Source organism: Rattus norvegicus, chromosome 7 (genome assembly GCF_036323735.1).
Source record: "Rattus norvegicus strain BN/NHsdMcwi chromosome 7, GRCr8, whole genome shotgun sequence".
NCBI classification, from domain to species: Eukaryota; Metazoa; Chordata; class Mammalia; order Rodentia; family Muridae; genus Rattus; species Rattus norvegicus.
Genome location: NC_086025.1, coordinates 58,398,314 through 58,419,825, shown reverse-complemented (window position 1 = coordinate 58,419,825; position 21,512 = coordinate 58,398,314). Strand labels below are relative to the sequence as shown.

General features: G+C 42.3%; 1 long non-coding RNA gene across 1 annotated transcript; it reads right to left on the bottom strand.

The window, feature by feature from the left end:
- Positions 1-6,817: 6,817 nt before the first annotated feature.
- Positions 6,818-20,589, bottom strand: LOC120093617 (uncharacterized). Its single transcript, XR_005487008.2, has 2 exons — positions 19,475-20,589; positions 6,818-8,393 (listed from the first exon to the last, which is right to left on the bottom strand). It is a non-coding gene; the product is annotated as an uncharacterized LOC120093617 (long non-coding RNA).
- Positions 20,590-21,512: the final 923 nt, after the last annotated feature.

Here is a 21,512-nt window from a genome sequence, read left to right as displayed (position 1 = left end):
GTGCATTATTAGCTTCCCAGTAGCTTTTCTGTAAGATAACCTCTTTGATGTCTGGCTCATGATGACAGTTGCCTAGGTTACTTCAAAGAAATCTGAAGGTCACCTTTGTCAAAAACACTGACTTTCCTACTAGACCTTCAGAGAGCTGATGGGTGACTAAGCTGTGAGAAGAGGTTTGGCGTCTGTGCCTTATTCTCTCTGTGTCCTTTGTTTTCTTAGCCCACACGACAGCGTCTATTCAACTCTGCAGGTGGACACATTGACTATTTAAAAGGCCTTTTATCCTGCTCTATAGTACAGGAGTGCTTCTTCTACTCTGCCTGGTGCTCAAGCACTAGAGGCTGCTCTCTCTTATCTTAAATCCAAGTACAAAACAGGAAGCCAGGTAACGTGGGAACAGGACCGAGGACGGGAGGCAGGGTGGGGATTTCGAGTCAAGAATCATGTTACAAATCCTGGGCCTCAGACTCTGGAGAAGACCAGCATCAGGGTGCAGATCTGAATTTATTGTGTGGCGTGTAAACTTATAAATAATGTTTGGGCCAAACCCAAGCCCCTAAATCCTTGGCCAACCCTTTCTCACCACACCATCACCGTGCCCCAAAGAAAATCCTGCCTGATAAGGTTACTCACAAAGAATCAGGGCAGCATTGCTACCTCTTAGGACTTCCTTAAAGATGGGGCAAGGAGAAAGCAGTCACCACCTTGACCTCAGTTCCCTTTTGTCGTCTTGTTGGCGTTCTGGGAGCCATCATAGATCTGATGCCATGTGTGACAGGTCAGAACACTTTGAGGAGACTTAAGAGCCTTGACTCAAGGCACCTCACTCTCTATTCACCTTTTTCCTTCACAAGGTTGACTTCCACATCCCCACAAGGTCATTTACACAAGATGATGACACAGGCTAGAAGAGTAATTCAGCCACTCCGGGGCTAAGTCAACCACCCATCAACCTAACTTTCAAGGCTAGGATGCTTAGGCACAAGAATAACATCCTCGGAAACCACGATGGACAAATTAATGACTTAGTTTACACCAGAAAAGCAATCAACATTCGCTGTTCACTTTGGTAAGTGCCTTAGTTAGGGTCTTATCACTGTGAACAGACACCATGACCAAGGCAAGTCTTATAAAAGACAACGTTTAATTGGGGCTGGCTTACAGGATCAGAGGTTCAGTCCATTATCATCAAGGCGGGAGCAGGGCAGCATCCAGGCAGGCATGGGGCTGGAGGAGCTGAAGTTCTACATCTTCACCTCGAGGAAGCCAGGGACAGACTAAGCATCCTCAGGCAGCTAGGAGGAGGGTCTCCAAGCCCACCCCCACAGTGACACACTTCCTCCAACAAGGCCACACCTTCTAATAGTGACACTCCCTGGGCCAAGCATATGCAAACCATCACAGAAAGTAAACATCCTGGCCACCTTCTAGATCAGTCTTAGCTCCACTTGAAAAGACAACATCAGTCCCATTTGTCTCCATTTAAGGAACAGGCATGATTTTGGGGGAAAAAAATGTCATAATGCACCAGCTCCAGGGACAGACCATAAAATCCAGAACAAGATCATAAAACTCCTCCCAAAGAACAGCCTACGGGTAATCACAAGAATAGGGAAATATCTTACTTCAGAATGGGCCATTTGTGCGGGGTTATCCTATGGTTAAACATTCATGACATAGGAATGCAGACCACGGCCAAGTTCCTCAAAGAAATGCTAGGATTTTGATTACACACAAGAATCTTGTATTTATCTGATTTGAAGAACTAACGCTATCATTTCACATTCCACTTTCAGTGAGTGTATGTTTGTGTGTATACATATATGTATGTATATTCATTTATGCACTGTACATACATACAAGATATGTATAGTCTTAACACGTATATAATTTGCAAATGTCTCCTATGTTAGGTTGCATTTTTGTTTCTTCATAGAATCCTTTTAAGGATTAAACATTTTTAAGTCAAGTTAATTTTTGCCTCCTCTATATGATTTTAGTGCCACAGCGAAGAGCTAATCTAAGATAGTGAAGACCTTTGGTTTCTATTATGGGATGAGCCTGAGCTGTCCCCCACATGTTCTCATTTGAAGCACTGAGTACCTGGTTGTAGGGCTACTTTGAAGGCTGTGGCACCATTAGGGAGTGGGAGCCTGCTGGTAGAAGTGGGTCATTGGGTGCAGGCCCTAGAAGGTGATACCTACTACCCATGGTTCTGACCTCTGCTCTATGGTTCCTAGCCCACCTGTGAAAAGCTACTACCTCATATTCCTGCTGCGACAGACAGAGCTCTCTAGCTTCCCTTCTTCCCTGTAATCACCATGGTGAACTGAAAGTCCCCTGAAACTATGAGCTGGAACAACTCTTCTCTCCCTTGAGTATTTGAAGAAGGCGATCAGTACAAAGGAACTACTACAGAAGCTGTCAGCAAAATGAGGACATGGCTTCAAGCCGTGACAGATTGGACTGTGGGGTCTTTGCACCTGTGGAACTGGTTGGTTCTTTAGAAAACAAGGAAGAGTCTGGAGCTGATTGCTAGAGAAGCCCCACTTGTGGCAAGCTACACTCAACAGACGACTCTGTTCAGATTTCTGAAGGCAAGGAGTGCCCCTAGGAGTTTTGGTTATAAAGACTGTGCTTGGAGTATTCTGCTAGCAGCCTTCAGATGAAGATGTAGAGCTCTCAGCTCTACCATGCCTGCCTGGATTCTGCCATGCTCCCACCTTGATGATAATGGACTGAACCTCAGAACCTGTAAGCCAGCCCCAATTAAATGTTGTCCTTTATAAGAGTTGCTTTGGTCATGGCATCTACTCACAGCAGTAATATCCTAAATAAAACAAGCAGGAAAGCAGGGATATAGAAGGAAAGTGCGGGAAGCCCATTGGGCCAGCACCACATTAAAGCCACCAAGATAGACACAACAGATTGTGCTCAGGTTTGTCATGGCCAGGTCACAGTCAGGCAACTGAGACTCAAATGCAGATCTCTCAGGCTCTCCTTCTTAAGTTTCTTGGTAATCAGTACCTGGCTGTCCATTTTTCCATGCTGGAATTCTGGCCTCCAACATGGTAGGGTCATGGGTACTGGCAAAACTTCCAACCCACTAGGGCGGTGGTGCTGTTAACTAAATGCCCAAGGTCAAATGGCCAGAGAGAAAGTCTACTTGTGTGAGTCTACAAACCCTTGTGTTTCACACAGCTGACTTGAAATAATTGTGACACTAGATGAAAACAGAAAGGTATAGTCCTTCGTCATGACCTCCACTATGAAGCTGACATCAAGTTCAGTCAGATCAGAAAGGAAACTCAAAATGTCAGTGGCTACACCAAATGATGAACCTGCCGACACAGAATTTAAAGAGTTAGAAAGGAGCTGGGTGTGGGACACATCTGTAATCCCAACACTGGAGAGGCTGAGGCAGGGAGATTGCCACAATTTTGAGACCAACTTGGGTTGCGCAGCAAGACTCTGTCTCAAGAGCAAAACGGACTTAGCTGGATATGGTAGCACCTTGTGTCTTCTCAGCGTCTTAGCTGCAAAGGCAGAAGAACTATAAATCTGAGAGCAGCCTGGCTACCCAGCCAGACCCTGTCTCCAAAAACTCCTTAATTGTCTGTAAAAGAATGGATCAAATAAAATAAGATGGTAATAATAAAAAAGACTGTACTTGGGGCATTTTGAATGGAAAAACTGTCCTAGAACTGAACTGGAGACTGTTCACATCGTGTTGTGGCAAAGAACCCACGTTCTCTGTCTTTAAAACTGGAGTGAGGATGAATTCAAGTGTAATGGGCTTTTTACTTTGCTGGAGGAAAATTCAGACAGTATATCTTTCAGGCTGTTGTGTTCTTCTTGCTTGACAGCTTTGTTTATTTAGTCAGGCAAATAGTGAGAAGTGGGAGCAAACAGAGAGGCAGAAAGATGTGGAAGATGTACAATATGGTGAGGAGAGAACTGGGAATTCTGGTAGTTGTTGACGTTGTTTGAACCGCTAAAAAAATACCACTCTGGGGCTGGAGAGATGGCTCAGCGGTTAAGAGCACTGACTGCTCTTCCAGAGGTGCTGAATTCATACCTCTTCTGGTGTGTCTGACAACAGCGACAGTGTACTCATATACATAAAATAAATAAATAAATAAATAAATAAATAAATAAATAAATAAATAAATAAGATGCCTCTCACTTTGCACTAGAATAGGAACACTCTCCTGGGGGAAAATCATGACCTACAAAAGGCTCCAGGATATATTTTTTTTAAAAAAAATCCCTTGGCTCAGCTGTGCAGGTACTAGATAGGCAAGGCATGGCAACTGCCCAAAGAAAGGTGATTGCTGAACTGGCAGCAGACCTCTGGCGTTGTTCATGGGTGGCTGGCCTTGTAGGTGTGCAGAGTGCAAGAGCAATGGATCTTGGCGTCTTGCACCCAGGTCCCAGAGAAGAGCCTCGGAGGGGAAGCCGGGTGATGCATGGTTCGGATCTCTGTAGGGAGTTTCCAAGTGGACTATGCATGAAGCTTGAATGGCAATGCCCAGTGTCCACAGAGACTCCATATTGTTATCCAGGCCAAGCCCGGAGACATCTGCTGAGGAAAGCTTTAAGGAAAAAGCAAAGACAGATTTACAGATCACTCGTGTGTGCCACCAACAGCAGGGCAGTAGAAAGGATCTACCGGAGACTGGGGTACAGAGGACATCAGCCACCACATGTCCAGTGTGCCAGGGCTTACATGACTTAACGCTCTTCTTGCTTGGATTCAGTCTTGCATTGTCCAATCGTTCTGTGGTATTTCCCAATCCCTCCCTTTGGAATGGGAAGGCTTACTATATGTCATTGTGTATTAGAAACATGCTGCGGTGGTTTCAATATGCTTGACCTAGAGAGTGGCACTATTGGGAGATGTGGCCTTGTTGGAGGAAGTGTGTCACCTTTGGGGTGGGTTTGAGACCCTCCTCTTAGCTACATGGAAAACGAATTTCTTGATGACTGCCTACAGATCAGGATGCAGAACTTTCCGCTCCTCCAGTGCCACGCTCCCACCTTGAGGATAATGGACTGAACCTCTGAACCTGTAAGCCAGCACCAATTAAATGTTGTCCTTTATAAGAGTTGCCTCGGTTGGGGTGTCTCTTCACATCAATAGAAACCGCAACGAAGGCACATACAACTTTCCTTTTGATTTTAGAGGAGCTCTATAGGGACTTTGGGCTTGTGAACAGTTGAGAATGTTAAGACTATGGGACTCTAGAAGTCAGACTGGATATATTTTGCATTATGAGAAGTCCAGGCCCCGTAGAAGCCACTGGTCAAAGGTTATTGTTTGAATGTGAAATGACCACCACAGACTTGTGTTTTGAATTCTTGGTTCCTGTCTTGTGACACTTTTGAAAGCTGTGGCACCTTTAAGAGACGGGGGATGAGGGGGCTGGGGATTTAGCTCAGTGGTAGAGTGCTTACCTAGGAAGCGCAAGTCCCCAGCTCCAAAAAAAAAAAAAGAACCAAAAAAAGAAAAAGAGACAGGGGATGAGTGGCAGAGGTGGCTCAGTGGGGGCAGATCACTGAAGACTATACCTACTCAAGGCTTTTCCCCGGGCCTTCTGCCTTGTAGTCTGTGGCTTACAGACAGCAGCTGCCTCCCAGTCCTGCTACCACAGATGGAGAGGCTCCTACTGTGACTTCTCACACTGATGGGCTGAAGCTTCTCTAAGACAATAAAGCCCAATCAAATCTTTCCTTTTAAAGCAGTGGCTCTCAATGTTCCTAAAGCTATGGACACAGTTCCTCATGCTGTGGTGACCCCCAACCATAAGATTATTTGCATTGCTACTTCATAACTGTAATTTTGCTACTGTGATGAATTGTAATGTAAATATGTGATATGCGGGGCTGGGGATTTAGCTCAGTGGTAGAGCGCTTACCTAGGAAGTGCAAGGCCCTGGGTTCGGTCCCCAGCTCCGAAAAAAAAAGAACCAAAAAAAAATATGTGATATGCAAGATATTTGATATATGACCCCTGTGGCAGGGCTGTTTGACCCCAAGGAGGTCATGACCCACAGGTTGAGAACCACTTTTAAAGTATTTAGTCACTGTGATGTTAACATAGTGAATACAGTTTCATGTAATCGTTTTATAATTTTACCTCCCAACTCCACTTATTTAAGAGGTCATTTTTCCTACTAATGGGTACTGACACCCCGACTTTTAACATTTGGATTAATTCCACCTCTGAGTGTGCTTAGCGCCATCTTCACACAGCTGTGATTGATACAGCTTTGTGATGGCTCTGAGAGTGGAAACGTATTTCCTCTACTTGGCTTGCTTTTTCAAGATTGCTTTGACTACTGTGGGATCTCACATTTTCTTGTGAACTCAGGTTAAGTTTGGAGCTTTGATAGGAACTACGGTAAGTCTCTGGGCCCACATAAGAAGTATTTTGTCCTCTTCTTTCTCCATTTTTATTATGGTATGACTGGGATATAGGATTTTGTAACTCTGCTACTTAAATTTTGTTGAAATCATCTTTGTTTCCTGATCCAAAAATCCATGTCGTTAATAATGTCCCAAGACATTTAAAAATAAAATCTAGGGCTGGAGGAATGGCTCAGTGGTTAAGAGCACTGACTGCTCTTCCAGAGGTCCTGAGTTCAATTCCCAGCAACCACATGGTGGCTCACAACCATCTGTAATGGGATCCAATGCCCTCTTCTGGTGTGTCTGAAGACAGCGACAGTGTACTCATATACATGAAATAAATCTTTAAAAAAATAAAATCTATAACCACTTGTATGCATATATGAAAACATACTATTTGTTATATGGTTATCTCTTAAGTGATGTCACTTAAATCTTTGTATTTTTTTATTTCCTTGACATGTAAATTTATACAAGTAGAGTTGTTTATAGTTTTTGTTACAATGGATTTTCAAAAGTCTATATTTCTAACAAGGTATAGGTATGTATTTTAGAACTGTGTGCTTAGATTATCAGCATATAGCAAGTGTGTCTTTACAGTTACTTGTGTTTTATTAATCAAGTGATTTGAAAGCATATTATAGCCATCTAAAAGTTCATAATACTGAATTTGTGTTTTTTTTCTTTTTATTATATTTTATTATTTAAAAAAAATTTTAAATTTAAATATTTTTGATCATAGTCTTCCCTTCCTCCAAGTCCTTCCAGATCCTTCCCTCTCCCCCTATCCACCCACATTTAAGCTCTTCCTGAAAAGAAAAACAAACTAAAACCCAATACAACGAAGTCACCCTGGCCATGGAAACAAAACAAACAGCACCCAAGAGAAAACAAACAAAACCTACTGAACTGTAACCAAATAAAAGCACACACACACACACACACACACACACACACACACACACACACCACACACACACACACACACACACACACACACACACACACACACACACACACACCACACACACAGTGTATGTTGGTCAACTGCTCCTGAACACGAGGCCTGGCTGAAGTGGTTGACACACCCAGTGTCCGTCCATTACAAAACCCAGATTGTGAATTTCTAACAATTGCAATGACTTGCCATCCTTCGAAGATAATAAAATTTGGTGTTCTTCCAATTCCCTATCTCTTCCTTTCTGCCAACCTTGAAATCATCTAGGATTCTATTTCTGGAAAATTAACTTTTACAGTATTTATCAATAATGAATTAGTCATAATTATACCTCACATTTCCCTTTATTGTGATAATTAATATGTGGAGAGTTGTTGGCACGGTTCCCAGAGCACACTAATTACTGAATAGTACTCAGAAGGATGACCGTGAGGGCTATCAATACCCAGGGACTTTCTCTCTACTGCCTTTATTTTGGTGAACTTATCAATACGTCTCACTAGACAGGTATTCTCCTTGTTTCTGACCCAAGGACCTTGCAGACAGCATTGCTTCTCTTGTCTTCTTACCTGCATCCCTCAGTCTCTAGTGGGCCCAGCAGTGTGTGGATGCGTGCTGAATGCTCACCTTCCTCCCTCTCCCGCCATACCCATGATGCACTGCTGAATCCTGTTGAAGCATACAAGTACTGCTTTCACTCACCTTCCTCCTTAGGTTTTTTTTCAAAGATTTGTTAGTTTCTGTCATTATTATGTACACGTATGTATGTCTCTGTAAGAGTATGTGTGTGGTGGGTGCTCCCTGTGGTCAGGAGATTGCCTGATCCTAGAATTACGGGCGGCTGTGAGCTGCCACGTGGCTGTTGGGAGGCCAGTTCAGGTCATCGCGGGTGCTGATAGCTAAGCTCTCAGACCAGCCATCTCAGTTTCTTTCTTTGCTTGTTGACCTAGTGTTGAGTTAGACGTGTGGCTTCTCCTTTTATCTGGGAAATCCTCCCTTCAACTCTCCTCGCATCTCAATCTTCCTGAAACACAAGGCCAAACACGCATGGGTTATACTCTGCGTAGCAGGCTTCTTACTTCAAACACACGTTTAGCTCAACAAGCAAACAAATCAGCAAACACAACACACAAATGCCACGCCCTTCCCTGCATTTCTACAACACTGCATGTCTCTTATCACGACAATATTTTTGCTTTAGAGCACAGACTTTTAGAATTTGTTAATCTTACAAGAGTATAAAAATGCTTAAGTTTTCCCCATTTGTTTAATTTTAGGGGGCTGGAGAAATGGCTCAGGGGTTAAGAGCACTGACTGCTCTTCCAGAGGTCCTGAGTTCAAATTCCAGCAACCACATGGTGGCTCACAACCATCTGTAATGGGATCTGATGCCCTCTCTATAATAAATAAATAAATCTTTAATTTTAGTATAACACATTTCACAACATTGTTCTCAATAGATATTTGAAGACTTCAATGAAGACCACGTAATTAAAGACAAAGTGAGTCATATCGCAAGCAGAGGAGCTGTGGAAACTACAGTCCATGTACTTAAGAGTGAAGTTACACTAGTACGTGCTAAGTAAATTAAATATAAGCATACGACTCCAAACCACACAAGTATTAGTAGAAATCATAGCAGAAAACTTTCTTTGAAAGATTTATTTTTAAAAAAAAAGATTATTTATTTATTTTATGTATAAGCACAGCATTGCTGTCTTCAGACACACCAGAAGAGGGCATCAGGTCCCATTACAGATGGTTGTGAGCCACGATGTGGTTGCTGGGAATTGAACTCAGGACCTCTGGAAGAGCAGTCAGTGTCCTTAACTGCTGAACCATCTCAATAGCCAAACGGAAAACTTTCTTAAAGATCTTGCTCTATCACTCTGGCCAGCTTGGAACTTATTATATAGACCAGGCTGGCCTTGAACGCACATCGATTCACCTGCCTCTGCCTCTGTGTGACTAAAGGTGGTCATTTCTTTTTGCACATTACATTTTCACAATTATTTTGATATGAAGACTATATTTAACAAAATGTGAGTAGACAAATGGGATTGCCTCAAACACAGCCAAAGGAAGAAATAAACAGGTGAGAAGATAGCCCATGAAACACGAGACACTATTTCATAGGTATTTGTCTTATAAGGTGATTATATGCAAAATATAGATGGAACTTACTGACTCAGCAACTCAAAACCAAATGGCCAGACTAGAAACCATCAAAGGACTCAATGAGCATTTCTCAATTTACTGTGCACAAAGACATAGCCACTTATGTTGTCCAAGCGTTAGTGAATGGTCTTAACTACTTATATTTGAAAGGGGCAAAGAATGAAGAAAGATTGACCCAAGACTAGGAAGTGATGAGGGATGTGAAAAGAAAATATATTTTTATTGGCTATTTATTTACATTTCAAATGTTATCCCCCTTCCCTGTTTCACACACACACACAAATCCCCATCTCATCCCCTTCCCCTTACCAACGTTTCTTGTCTTGACTAGCCTTCCCCTAGTGACTAGGTACTTATCATTTCCAGGGTTTGTATCAGTATAGAAAAAAGTGTGACAGAGTTATATGCTCCCCGGGACGTATCAGATGGGGATTAGGGAAGGATTAGGGAAGGAATATAGCCAATACCTGTAATACCAGCACTCAGGAGGCTGAGGAGCAGGATGCTAAATCCATGAGTTACATAGCGCAAGCCCAACTTAAAAACGAAATTAAATAAATTAATAAATTGGGGCATAATTTAATGATTGGAAATGTGTAGACTACAATAGCTGGTTTTGTGGTTTAAGTCAATATCAGCAGTATATAAACTGCATATGATAAAGGATAATGTTGAAATGTTTCCATGGATCAATTCTGACAAGCCAGTCGTGTATATACTATGTGTCCATTCCTCCAGTCATTTTTCATTATCTCCAACCATGCTCTTCACTTCTCCCTCCTTCTCAGCCCCTCACCAAAGGCATTCTGCTCTTTTGTGCCTGTGGACTAATGTTTCTTTAATTTTTTTTGTTTTGAATCAGAAAACAAAAAATCAGAAATTTGTTTTTTTAGAATCAGAAAATATTTACCCTTTATGCTAGGCTTATGTGATTTAAGATTTTTTGAACTATGTCTAGATTAATATACATGTATAAGTAGGTAAATACTTGTAATTAGTGAGTGGTTCAAACGAAGTTATGTTTCGTGGTTCCCCTAAAACCTATTTATACATTATCCTGATTCTAGACATTGCCACTACACTTTGCCTGCCGTGAATAAACCTGCTGTGAACATTCATAGTTCAGTCTGTGTGTGCATGTCTGCTTTCATTTCTCTTGGGCAAACCCCCCAGAGCAGAACTTCCAGGCTCTATGTGTAACTTCCAAACTAGCATCCAAGTTGTGCGCAGCAGTTTACAATCCCTCCAGCAGCACACTAAAGTGTTTACTGTTCCATCTTCTTACCCATACTCGATGTGGTAGTGAATATGATCAGCCGAGGAAGCGGCACTATTAGGAGGTGTGGCCTTGTAGGAGGAAGTGTGTCACTGTGGAGGTGGGCTTTGAGACCCTCCTAGTAGCTTCCTGAAAACAGTCTGTTCCTGGCTTCCTTTTTGATGAAGATGTCAAATTCTTGACTCCTCCTGCACCATGCCTGCCTGGATACTGCCATGCTCCCACCTTGATGATAATGGACTAAACCTCTCAACCTGAAAGCCAGCCCCAACTAAATGTTATCTTTATAAGAGTTGCCTTGGTTATGGTACCTGTTCACAGCAGTAAAAGCCTAAGACATTTGGTATGGCCAATTTTTAAAACTACCCAGTCTAATTGGTATACAGTGATATTTCATTATGCGATAATAAGTATCTTTGTCGTAATTACTGATGTCAGACTGTTATACAATTACTGACCACTTGTATATCAGCTTATGAGAAGTGTTTGAGTACTTAGCTCATTTTAACTGGGTCATCCACTTATTGAACTATAGACTTTTGAGATACCAGGTTATTATAAGACATGTCCTATGACTATTTCCTTCAAGTCTGTGGTTTTGCTTTTTTATTTTATTAAAAATGATGTTAAAATAATAGAGGTTTTTTTTAGCTATCATAGCCTCTACTTTCTCAATTTATTTATTTATTTTTGGTTTTTTGAGACAGGGTTTCTATGTGTAGCTGGGTTGTCCTGGAACTCAACTCTGTTGACCAGCCTGCTTCTACCTCCCAGGGGATTAAAGGCATGCACCACCACCCCCTGGCTAATTTCCCCAATTAAAAAAAAATGACTCAAGGTTTTAAAACTCTAGATTTACTCTAGCTTTAAGGTAATGAGCCACCAGGCTCAGCTTTGGTTTTAGCCTGTGTACTTGCTGGTTTTGTGCATCCACTGGACACAAGCTGGAGTTATCACAGAGAAAGGAGCCTCCCTGAGGAAATGCCCCCAAGAGATCCAGCTGTAAGGCATTTTCTTAATTAGTGATCAATCGGGGAGGGCTCATTGTGGATGGTGCATCCCTTGGGCTGGTGGTCTTGGGTTCTATAAGAAAGCAAGCCAGGGGAAGCAAGCCAGTAAGCAGCATCCCTTCATGGCCTCTGCATCAGCTCCTGCCTCCAGGTTCCTGCCCTGTGTGAGTTCCTGTCCTGACTTTCTTTGATGATGAACAGCTGTGCGGAAATGTGGGCTGAATAAACCCTTTTCTTGTCAACTTGCTTCTTGGTAATGATGTACTGTGACTCAGAGAGTGTGTCTGCTGTTAGATTATCTGACAACAGCGGAGGTGAATTTAACATCCAGACAAATTTTATCACAGTTCAGTTGTAAAGTAGCTACTTCTGCTTACCTTAACAGCTATTGTTGTTTTATATGTGATAGTTCATTTAATTCACAGGAAAAGCATTGCTGAAGAGAAAAACTCTGCTCACAGAGTAAAAAGCACTGTGTGACATCAGTGACAAACTAGAACTTGATTTCAAAGTCCTCTGAGGTTTAGAAACAGTTCAGTGGTCTAATCTAAGAAATATTCGCATTTTTCAAATCATAGAGATCTTTTGCCATACTACTCTGTAAGAACATGACATTCTGGTTTGTGTTTGAATGTGTTGTGCATTAGAGCTTGTGTGTGTGTGTGTGTGTGTGTGTGTGTGTGTGTGTGTGTGATATGAAGAAATTCATTCATCAGCTCTGCTTGTCTCTTAACGATTTGTCAAAAAGACTATCCTTTCCCCAATGAATCGCCTTGGCAATTTTCTGAAGAATCAATGTGTCGTGTGTGTGCTCTAATTCCAGAAACAATGTTCTATTCCACTGAATTTTGTCTCTGTCCATGTGCCAATACCACACGGCCTTGGCTGTGTTAGATATAAGGTGTCTGTCATAGTTTTGGGTTCTTTTGCTGTGATGAGACCCTGAGACCATGGCAACTCGTATAAAGGAAAACATTTAACTGGGGCTGGCTTATAGTTAGTCCATTCATCATGGCAGGAAACATGGTGGCGTCCAAGCAGACGTAGAACTGGAGAAGAAGCTTTGAGCTTTACGTCTTGATTCATAGTCTACAGCAATCCACAAAGCCACTAGGCTTAGCTTGAGTTTGATATCTCAAAGCCCACCCCCAGTAACCAATTTCCTTCAACAAAGCCACACCTACTTCAGTAAGACCACACCTCCTGAAAGTGCCAGTCCCTGTGAAACTACAGGAGCTTCTTTCAAACCGTTTAGCTTTCCACCTCTTGACTAGTGGGTGGTTATTTACTTTTAATTGCTTTGATTATACACCATGACCAAGGCAACTTATAGAAGGAGGTGTTTATGTTAGCTTATGGATCCTGAGGGTTAGAGTCCAAAATGGTGGAGCAAAGGTGTCAGCTGAGAGCTGCCTGACTTGCAAGCAGGAAGCTGAGAGAGCTAACTAGAATCAACTGAAGTCTTGTTTGTCTTTTCCTTTCTAGTCTTTTCTATTTTCTTTCTCTCTCTCTCTCTCTCTCTCTCTCTCTCTCTTTCTTTCTTTCTTTCTTCTTTGAAACAGGTTCTGCCTAGGTAGCCTTGGCTGGTCTGGAATTCACTGGATCTGTGGTTCTCAATCTTCTTCATGCTATGACCATTTAATATAGTTCCTCATTTGTGGTAATCTTCAATCATAAAACTTTTTTGTTGCTGCTTCGACTATAATTTTGCTACTGTTATAAATTGTAATGTAAATATCTGTTTTCCATGGTTTAAGGTGACCTTTGTGAAATATGACCCCAAAGAGATCACAACCCACAGGTTGAGAACCACTGTGGTAGTTCATTAAATTCTGCTCTAGTCGGGGTTGGGGATTTAGCTCAGTGGTAGAGCGCTTGCCTAGCATGCGCAAGGCCCTGGGTTCGGTCCCCAGCTCCGGAAAAAAAAAAATTCTGCTCTAGTCTCCCTGGTAGTGGCAGTGCGTGTTCCTTGCCACCCACCCAAATACCCTAGATTCTCTAAAGAAACAGACACACATACACACACACACACACACACACACACACACACACTGGCCTTCTATCTTAATATGCCTTAAACAGCGCAATGGTTGGGCCACTCTCAAACTTCCGTGTTGCTAATGCTTCCCCTCCAATACTCCTGAGTTATTACTAGATTCCATCTTTGCTACTCTAGACCCAAACTGAGGTTAGGGGGCAGGGCTGTGCTTTGGGCTGCTCTTCCCTTCTCCTACATGGCCGTGTAACCTCATTTCTCCAGCTCTCAAGCCTGATCTTTCTGCTTCCCTGGCAGTGGTGTTCTAAATCCTTCCTCTTCCCTGGATTCCCTGTCCAGGAAATCTAAAGCCCCACCCCTGTCTCTGTCTCCCTGCCCAGCTATTAGCCGCCAGCATCTTTATTTATTAGAGCCAACTGGGGGCAGGGACCCATGACGACTTACCTGCAGATGTGTGAAAATTCCCGTGTAATTTGGGAACCCAATTAACATACTATAAGCAATAAACTAAACCCAGAACATTTTACTCTTTTCATCCATTAGAAAAGGCCTTTTCTCTCAGATATACATTGAACATAGTAATAATAGTTATGTAAACTATAAGATAGGATATACACTAATAATATCCAGTTTATCAATTTTGTCAATTTAGATACATCAACATCTATCCTAACTTAAAGAGTTTACAATTCTATACCTGAATTATGTTTTGATTTTAACTTGCATTACCATCTGAAAAACTACTCTTTTAAAGCTACATCATCTTCCTCAATGCTAAACGACTTAAGTTTGACTATGAAACTGTAACTAGTCTTCAACCCTGTCAGAGATCCATATATAGGAAGCATGAAAACATAGCTTCCAAAGCTTAAACAAATTACAGAAACAGCTGACTACCTGGACAACCCCCTATTACTCAAAATGCTGAAACATCTGTCTTCAGCCTTCTGGCCCAGAACCATCTGACAGACCTAATGTGAAGCAGGATTATGAAGGACTAGCTTACTCTGTCTTGGCAGAGCTAAGCTGTCGACTATCCCACATTGTGTATTCTTTTCTGGATAGTAGTTTTTGTCTGTAGATGAATTAGGGCAATTCTTGACTACCTTGCCACAACTGAACCAACTCTATATGGAGGTTATGATGCTCAATGTCTTCTTTGAAGCATGAAGGCGTAACACAGGAGCGGACATGTCTCTTAGTCAAGAATTTAATAATAATGAAATGACTTTAAATGTTATATTCCATGGACTTCTGATGCATTTGAAGACTGTCTAGCTAAAGTATACCTGAACTGTTAAACCCTGACTACTCTTAGCTATTTCTATGTGATAACACTGAAAACACTTTATTACAATCAAATCAGAATCTAATATTACCACGAGTTTACTATCTGGCCCTTAACTTATGTTACTTAATCATTCTATAGCACATATAGAAGGACTGGGTCTAAGCCTTGTATTCTTAAATGAATTGCATAGGCACAATGCCTATCTAAGAGTAACAATATTAATTTCAAATTTTGTATCAACATAAAAAACTTATACTGATGAAAAGCTTAATTTTGTATCAATATATATTCTGTACCAATGTAAGACATTACAACTTCTATTTTTCATCAGTTATAAAGATTTCCACCAATGTAAGATTACAGCTATACAATGCTTTAAGAATAAATTTAGTAATCTATACCATATATTTTCTCCCTGTTTAAAATTATATTTCCAAATTGTCCCTTAAAATGACAACCTATCTATAATTTATAAAATAACCATAATCAGGGGCTGGGGATTTAGCTCAGTGGTAGAGCGCTTGCCTAGGAAGTGCAAGGCCCCGGGTTCGGTCCCCAGCTCCGGAAAAAAAAAAAAAAGAACAAAAAAAAAATAACCATAATCAGACACCCAAACCCAAGGGATACAGAGAACCTCTGCAGTAGGTAGATAGAGCTGACCTCAGACTCCTAGAGATCTACCTGCCTCTGCCTCCTGAGTGTTGGGGCTAAAGGATGTGACATCACACCAGGCTGGCAAGTCTATCGAAACCTGAAAGCTCACTCCCAAGTATGGAGAGCTTTTGGGGCCAGGACCTTGGGAAGTGAGGGAAGAATAGTACTATTTGACCTTGGGCCAGGAAGTAGGCTCAGAGAGGAATCTGACTTTAGGCTAGAACAAAGAAGTAGGCTTCAGGCAAGAGTGTGACTTTGGGCTAGAGCAGGGAAGTAGGCTCAGATAATCTTGGCCATCCTGATAAGCTCCTAGAAACATTGATCCTGGGACTTTGTTTTATTGTCTTGCTTGTTCCTTTTTAAAAATATTTATTTATTTATTATGTATACACCATACAGCTTTCTGTCTGCATGTGTGCCTGCAGGCCAGAAGATGACCCCAGATCTCATTACAGATGGTTGTGAGCCACCATGTGGTTTCTGGGAATTGAACTCAGGACCTTTGGAAGAGCAGTCAGTGTTATTAACCACTGAGCCATCTCTCCAACCCTTCTTGCTTGTTCCTTTAGAACTGACCTTATTACTTGCATGTAATCAAAATGGTATAAAAGCAGATTGGAAAAAATAAACCTGCCTCAGCCTCAAACTGTCTGGGGTCATGCTACAGAGTTGTCTAATTGTCTTTTTTCTTTTTAATCCTTGATCCTGTGCTGGAGAACCTGTTGATTGACTGAGCCGGCTTGGTCGTCCAAGGAGCAAAAAACATACCACTTTTTTTTCTTGCCTCAAGTTTATTTGTAAAAACAGCATAGGACACTGGCCTATTCTTCCGGTCCCAGGCGCTGTGGGAGCTATGAGTTACCGTGCAGACATGGCCACGTCCAAGAACCATACCACATATAACCAATCCCCACAAGTAGCACAGAAATGGCATCAAGAAACCTGGGTCACAAAGATGCAAGTCTCTTAAGGGGGTTGACCCCAAGTTCCTGAGGAACATGCGCTTTGCCAAGAAGCACAACAAGAAAGGCCTGAAGGAGATGCAGGCCAACAATGCAAAGGCAGTGAGTGCACGAGCAGAGGTTATCAAGGCCCTTGTGAAGTCTCAGGCCGTCAAACCCAAGATGCCAAAGGGCCCCAGCCGCAAACTCAACCGTGTGGCTTTCATTGCTCACCCCAGGCTTGGGGAGCGGATTCGAAGCTACATGGCCAAGGGTTGTAGACTCTGCCAACTAAAGCCCAAGGTTCAAACCAAGGCAGAGGCCAAAGCTCCAGCTAAGGCCCAGGCTTCAGCTCCAGCCCAGGCTCCCAAAAGTGCCCAGGCCCCTGTGAAGGCCATAAAAAGGCTCCTGCCAGTGTGAAGACAGACAGACTGCTGTGACACACCTACCTACACACTATTTGCAGATGACCAGTGTCCTATGCTTCTAACTCTTTCTAAGCAGCCACCAGCTAGGGACTGAATAGTCAAATGCCCAAGACTTAAAGTCATCTCATTCAAATCACCACAGGGTTTAACACCTCCCCTGCCAGCATTATTTTGAGTACTCTATGACTTTGAGTTTCCACGTAAATTTCGACTCAGATTATAAATACTCATTTTAGAAAACCTACAGTGATTTTTGTTTAGGATTGCATTAGCCTTAAAGTCTGGTTTGGGAAGGTAGACAAATTGGCTTGCAATGTGTGAGCATGAAACTCTTAATTTAGTTAGGTCTTGGTTCTCTCAAAACTTCACAATTTTATCAAGCTGTTATTTAGTGTGTTTGCACATGCGTGTATGCATGACTGTATAGTGGGAGTAAGTATTCATGTGGGTGGGTGCATGTGTGCATGAACGGGTGCCTGTGTAGGAACCTGTGCCTTAGAGTATATATGGGGGTCAGAGGAATACTTGCAGGCATTGGCTCTCTTTTTCCTCCACGTTGCTCCTGGGTATTGAATCCCGGTCTTCTAGATTGGCGGGAAGTGCTTCTTCTATTTGCTAACCATCTCACTAGCCTTTTCTTGACATATTAAATGTGCACACATTATACATGTTTTATAAAATCTATCCTTGGTGTTTCATGTTTTCTAATTATATCATAAGTGGTATTTTTAATTTTTTGCACTAAAATTGAGATTAAATTCAATTTCTCAAAGCAGTTGTTGCTTATATGGAGAAAACAAAATTTGAATTGACCCTGTATGTTCGGCCTTCCTGTACTTAGCGCTTGCAATGTTTTCTGGCCTTGTGGGTTCTTGATGACTTACCACGTACAAAATCATATTGTTCCTTTTCTAAATTAATTTTCTTTTAAAATTGAATATTTTAGTACACCAAGCGATGGGGCTGGTTATGCCATTTTCATGCACCTGCCTCATTTTAGTCTGCTTTAACGTGCGCACTACTTCTCTATCACCATACCCTCCTGCGTATTTCCTTTGCTTTAATATGCTAACTGGGGTTTCCACCACTCAGGAGCATGATGCACAGAATATGACATCTGCATTTATTTCCATTCCTTCCTACTGCGGCTTTTCCTAGTCAAGTAGGCGGAAAGCCAAATCCAAAATTTTCTAGATATTTTTGCAACCAGGGTTCTACATTTGATCAATTACCATCAATTAGATTTGCCAACACAGGTTTAAGATTCTGCTTCCCTCTTCATCCTCCTTGCTGTCTAGTAAGGATGGGTGTAGTGTGGGCACCTGGCGGTCTCTCTAACATGGAGTCCCTAGGTTCATGGAGGGCAGGTGTAGTGTAGACACTTGGTGGGCTCTCTAGCACGGAGTCCCTATGTAAGGCTCAAAGTGAGTCTTGACTATTGGGAACGTGCCCCCTACCCCCAAAGTGAGACATGAGAACAGAGTTTGATGCAAACACAAGAGGTTTATTTTTCCGGGGTGTCAGGGTCGACCTTCAATCAGCCTCTAGTGGTGAGTGACTAGAAGGCAACCCGAATTAAGGAATTACAGGTGCAGATTACATCAGCAAGGTTACAGTTTAAACTTATTGGCTAAGAATATTGACCTTTGAATCTATTGGCTAGCAAGATTATGATATGCATATGACTCCATCTGGGACCAGAGGGTCAGGTGACTCTCAGTCAGTACATTCTGTGGTTTTTCAAGAATGTTCCTCCTCCTCCCGAGAACTGTGGGTGGAGAGTGGAACTTGGCCTAGCCTTGACCTGAGGCAGTGGGTGTAAGGCTAGAGAAAGCCCCTAGGGTCCTTCACCTAGATTCATGGAGGGCAGTACTAGCCCTGGCTAGTGTAGACATTTGGTGGACTCTCTAACACAGTCTCTAGTTTCCTGGTTGTTAAGAAGGCTCTGCACTGGCAGCAGAAACAGGCTGGCACTTCCTGTACTATAGCTACAGCAGTTTGCTAACTTTGTTCTGTTTTTAACTTAAATACTTCTAAGAGTAGATTCTTGGCTGTAAAGTGAGTAAATAAATAAATTAATTAGAAAAAAAAGACTAAATTCTTCATTTCCTACTTACCTAATTACAGCAGGAGACGGTTCTCCAGAATGCTGTGTTGTATGAATCATTCCCGGATCTCAGCTTATCACCCAGTCTCCTGGCATTTCTTGTGACCTTTGTAATGACCTTTACTTTTATTATTTTTATTTATTTATGTTTTTAAGGTAGGGCCTCACTATGTAGCCCTGGCTGGTCTGGAGCTCTACGTAGACCAAGGTAGTTTCAAACTCACCGAGATTCATCTACCTCTGCCTCCTCTGCTGGATTAAAGGTGTGCGTCACCGTGCTTGGCTTATTCTTGATATTAGATCTCTGTAAATTAGTTCAGATTCCATTTCCATTATTCAGTGCTGGCTAATCCAAGGGACCAGGACAGATATTTAACGGAAGTCTAGGCAGTAAAGTAATAACATAGACAAAGACGAATGGTCACTTGGGTTTAAAATGATTGAACTGATGGGCAGACAGGGTAGCTATGGCCTCCAAGAGAAGGCAAAGAACCATAGTGAGGGTTTCTTTACAAACCAAGTTATGTTGTGTAAACATGTTTTTGTTTTAATCCCAGGTGTAGGATATGGGGTTGCTTCAGCTTGTCCACAGCGGCTGACTATATAATGTGTCTCATGTTTTTGCAGGGGGGTGATTTGTGCCAGATGCAGATAGTTTAATTCTGGGAACCCTTGGTGTAAACAGGTGAGTCCCAGAGTACTGGCCGTAGCTGGTTTACTGGTTATCATGATGATGATGGGACTTGCCCCAAGGAACTTTGTCCCTATTCAACAGGAAGTAGCCTATCGAGGTCTATGCCTCTTTCCCTTCCAACCTTCCTTCTCTCTTACCTAGTTCTGTGGAAGGGTTTAGGGTGGATGCTGGTAGGAAGGAAGGTAGAGATAAAGGGACCCACATAAGATAGCTAAAATACATACACCAGTTACCATAGTAGCAGAGTAGCCAGTTCACCACAGGCTTTGTGTTGAGGTGGGAACCTTCATCCTACAGCCCTTGCGGTCCCACTTACTTCCTGTACCCCAGAACAAGCTAAGGACAAAACGTTCTCTACTGTGCTCTGGGACCAGAAGGAGCCTTCTCTCAAGATAAAGCTATCTTAGCAATGACAATTAGAGGGATGTGGGAGCTTGAACATGGGCTGTTCATAACTAGGAAAGTTATTTAAAGATAGGGAAAAGGCAAAGCTCCTTTATGGCACCTGTATGTCTAGATAGATATATATTCAATATCCCAAGACGAGAAATAGTTACAGAACATTAAATGTCTTTTCCTTCTTTTCCTATGAAGAACCCTAAGTAGTCAGATAAGCTACGTAACCCCTTTGTAGACACCCTAGCAATCTTACCTGCAACACTCCAGCTCCTGCTAGAGTTCTCTGAGTGACAAGGGTTTCAGCATTTCACCAACTCAGTCATCAGAAAGTGCATTTACGTCCAATATAGAACGCTTCTCCATATTGTAAGCACTTCGTCTCTTTTTCTAATAGTCATCTTTAAAAAAAATAAAGATTTATTTTATGTATATGAGCACACCATTGCTGTCTTCAGACACACCAGAAGAGGGCATCAGATCCCATTACAGATGGTTGTGAGCCATCATGTGGTTGCTGGAAATTGAACTCAGGACCTCTGGAAGAGCAGTCAGTGCTCTTAGCCACTGAGCCAGATCTCCAGCCCAAACTTCGTCTCTTGCTACTCAGTTCAAAGTATGTCTGGCACTGGCATCTCAAAGAACACTGCAGTTTTCCCTTAGGAAATTATATCACTTCTATCATGGGCTTTTCCCTGGAGAAGACCTGTGGGAGTTTCTTCTGCTGGGAAATTTCTTAAAACAAGGCATGTGGCCTAGGCTTGGCTGGCTGTTCAGTGTCAGCCATGATTCTGCCACTGCTGTGACCCAGCAGCTCCGAGGAGCATCTTATGTAGGCTCGCAGTTTTACCTACAGCATGGTAAGGCAGGGAAGACATGATGGTGTTTAGGGATCTGTAGCTAAGACTTTTCCCATCTCGGGATCAGGGCCCAGAGAGAAGGACAATGCTGTTGTTCAGCATCTTCCTTTTGTCTACTCATTTAGTTGACCCTCTCTCAAAACAAGATAACAGACATACTCTGAGCCCTGTCTCACTAAAGTCCTACACATTTCTCAGATAGATCAAGTTTAACAGTGACTGCATTCAGACTGAGATTGGGTGGCTACATTCTGAGATAAACAGTCACCAAGGTAACACAAGTTGCTTTGTAAGCAGAACTTACAGCATTTG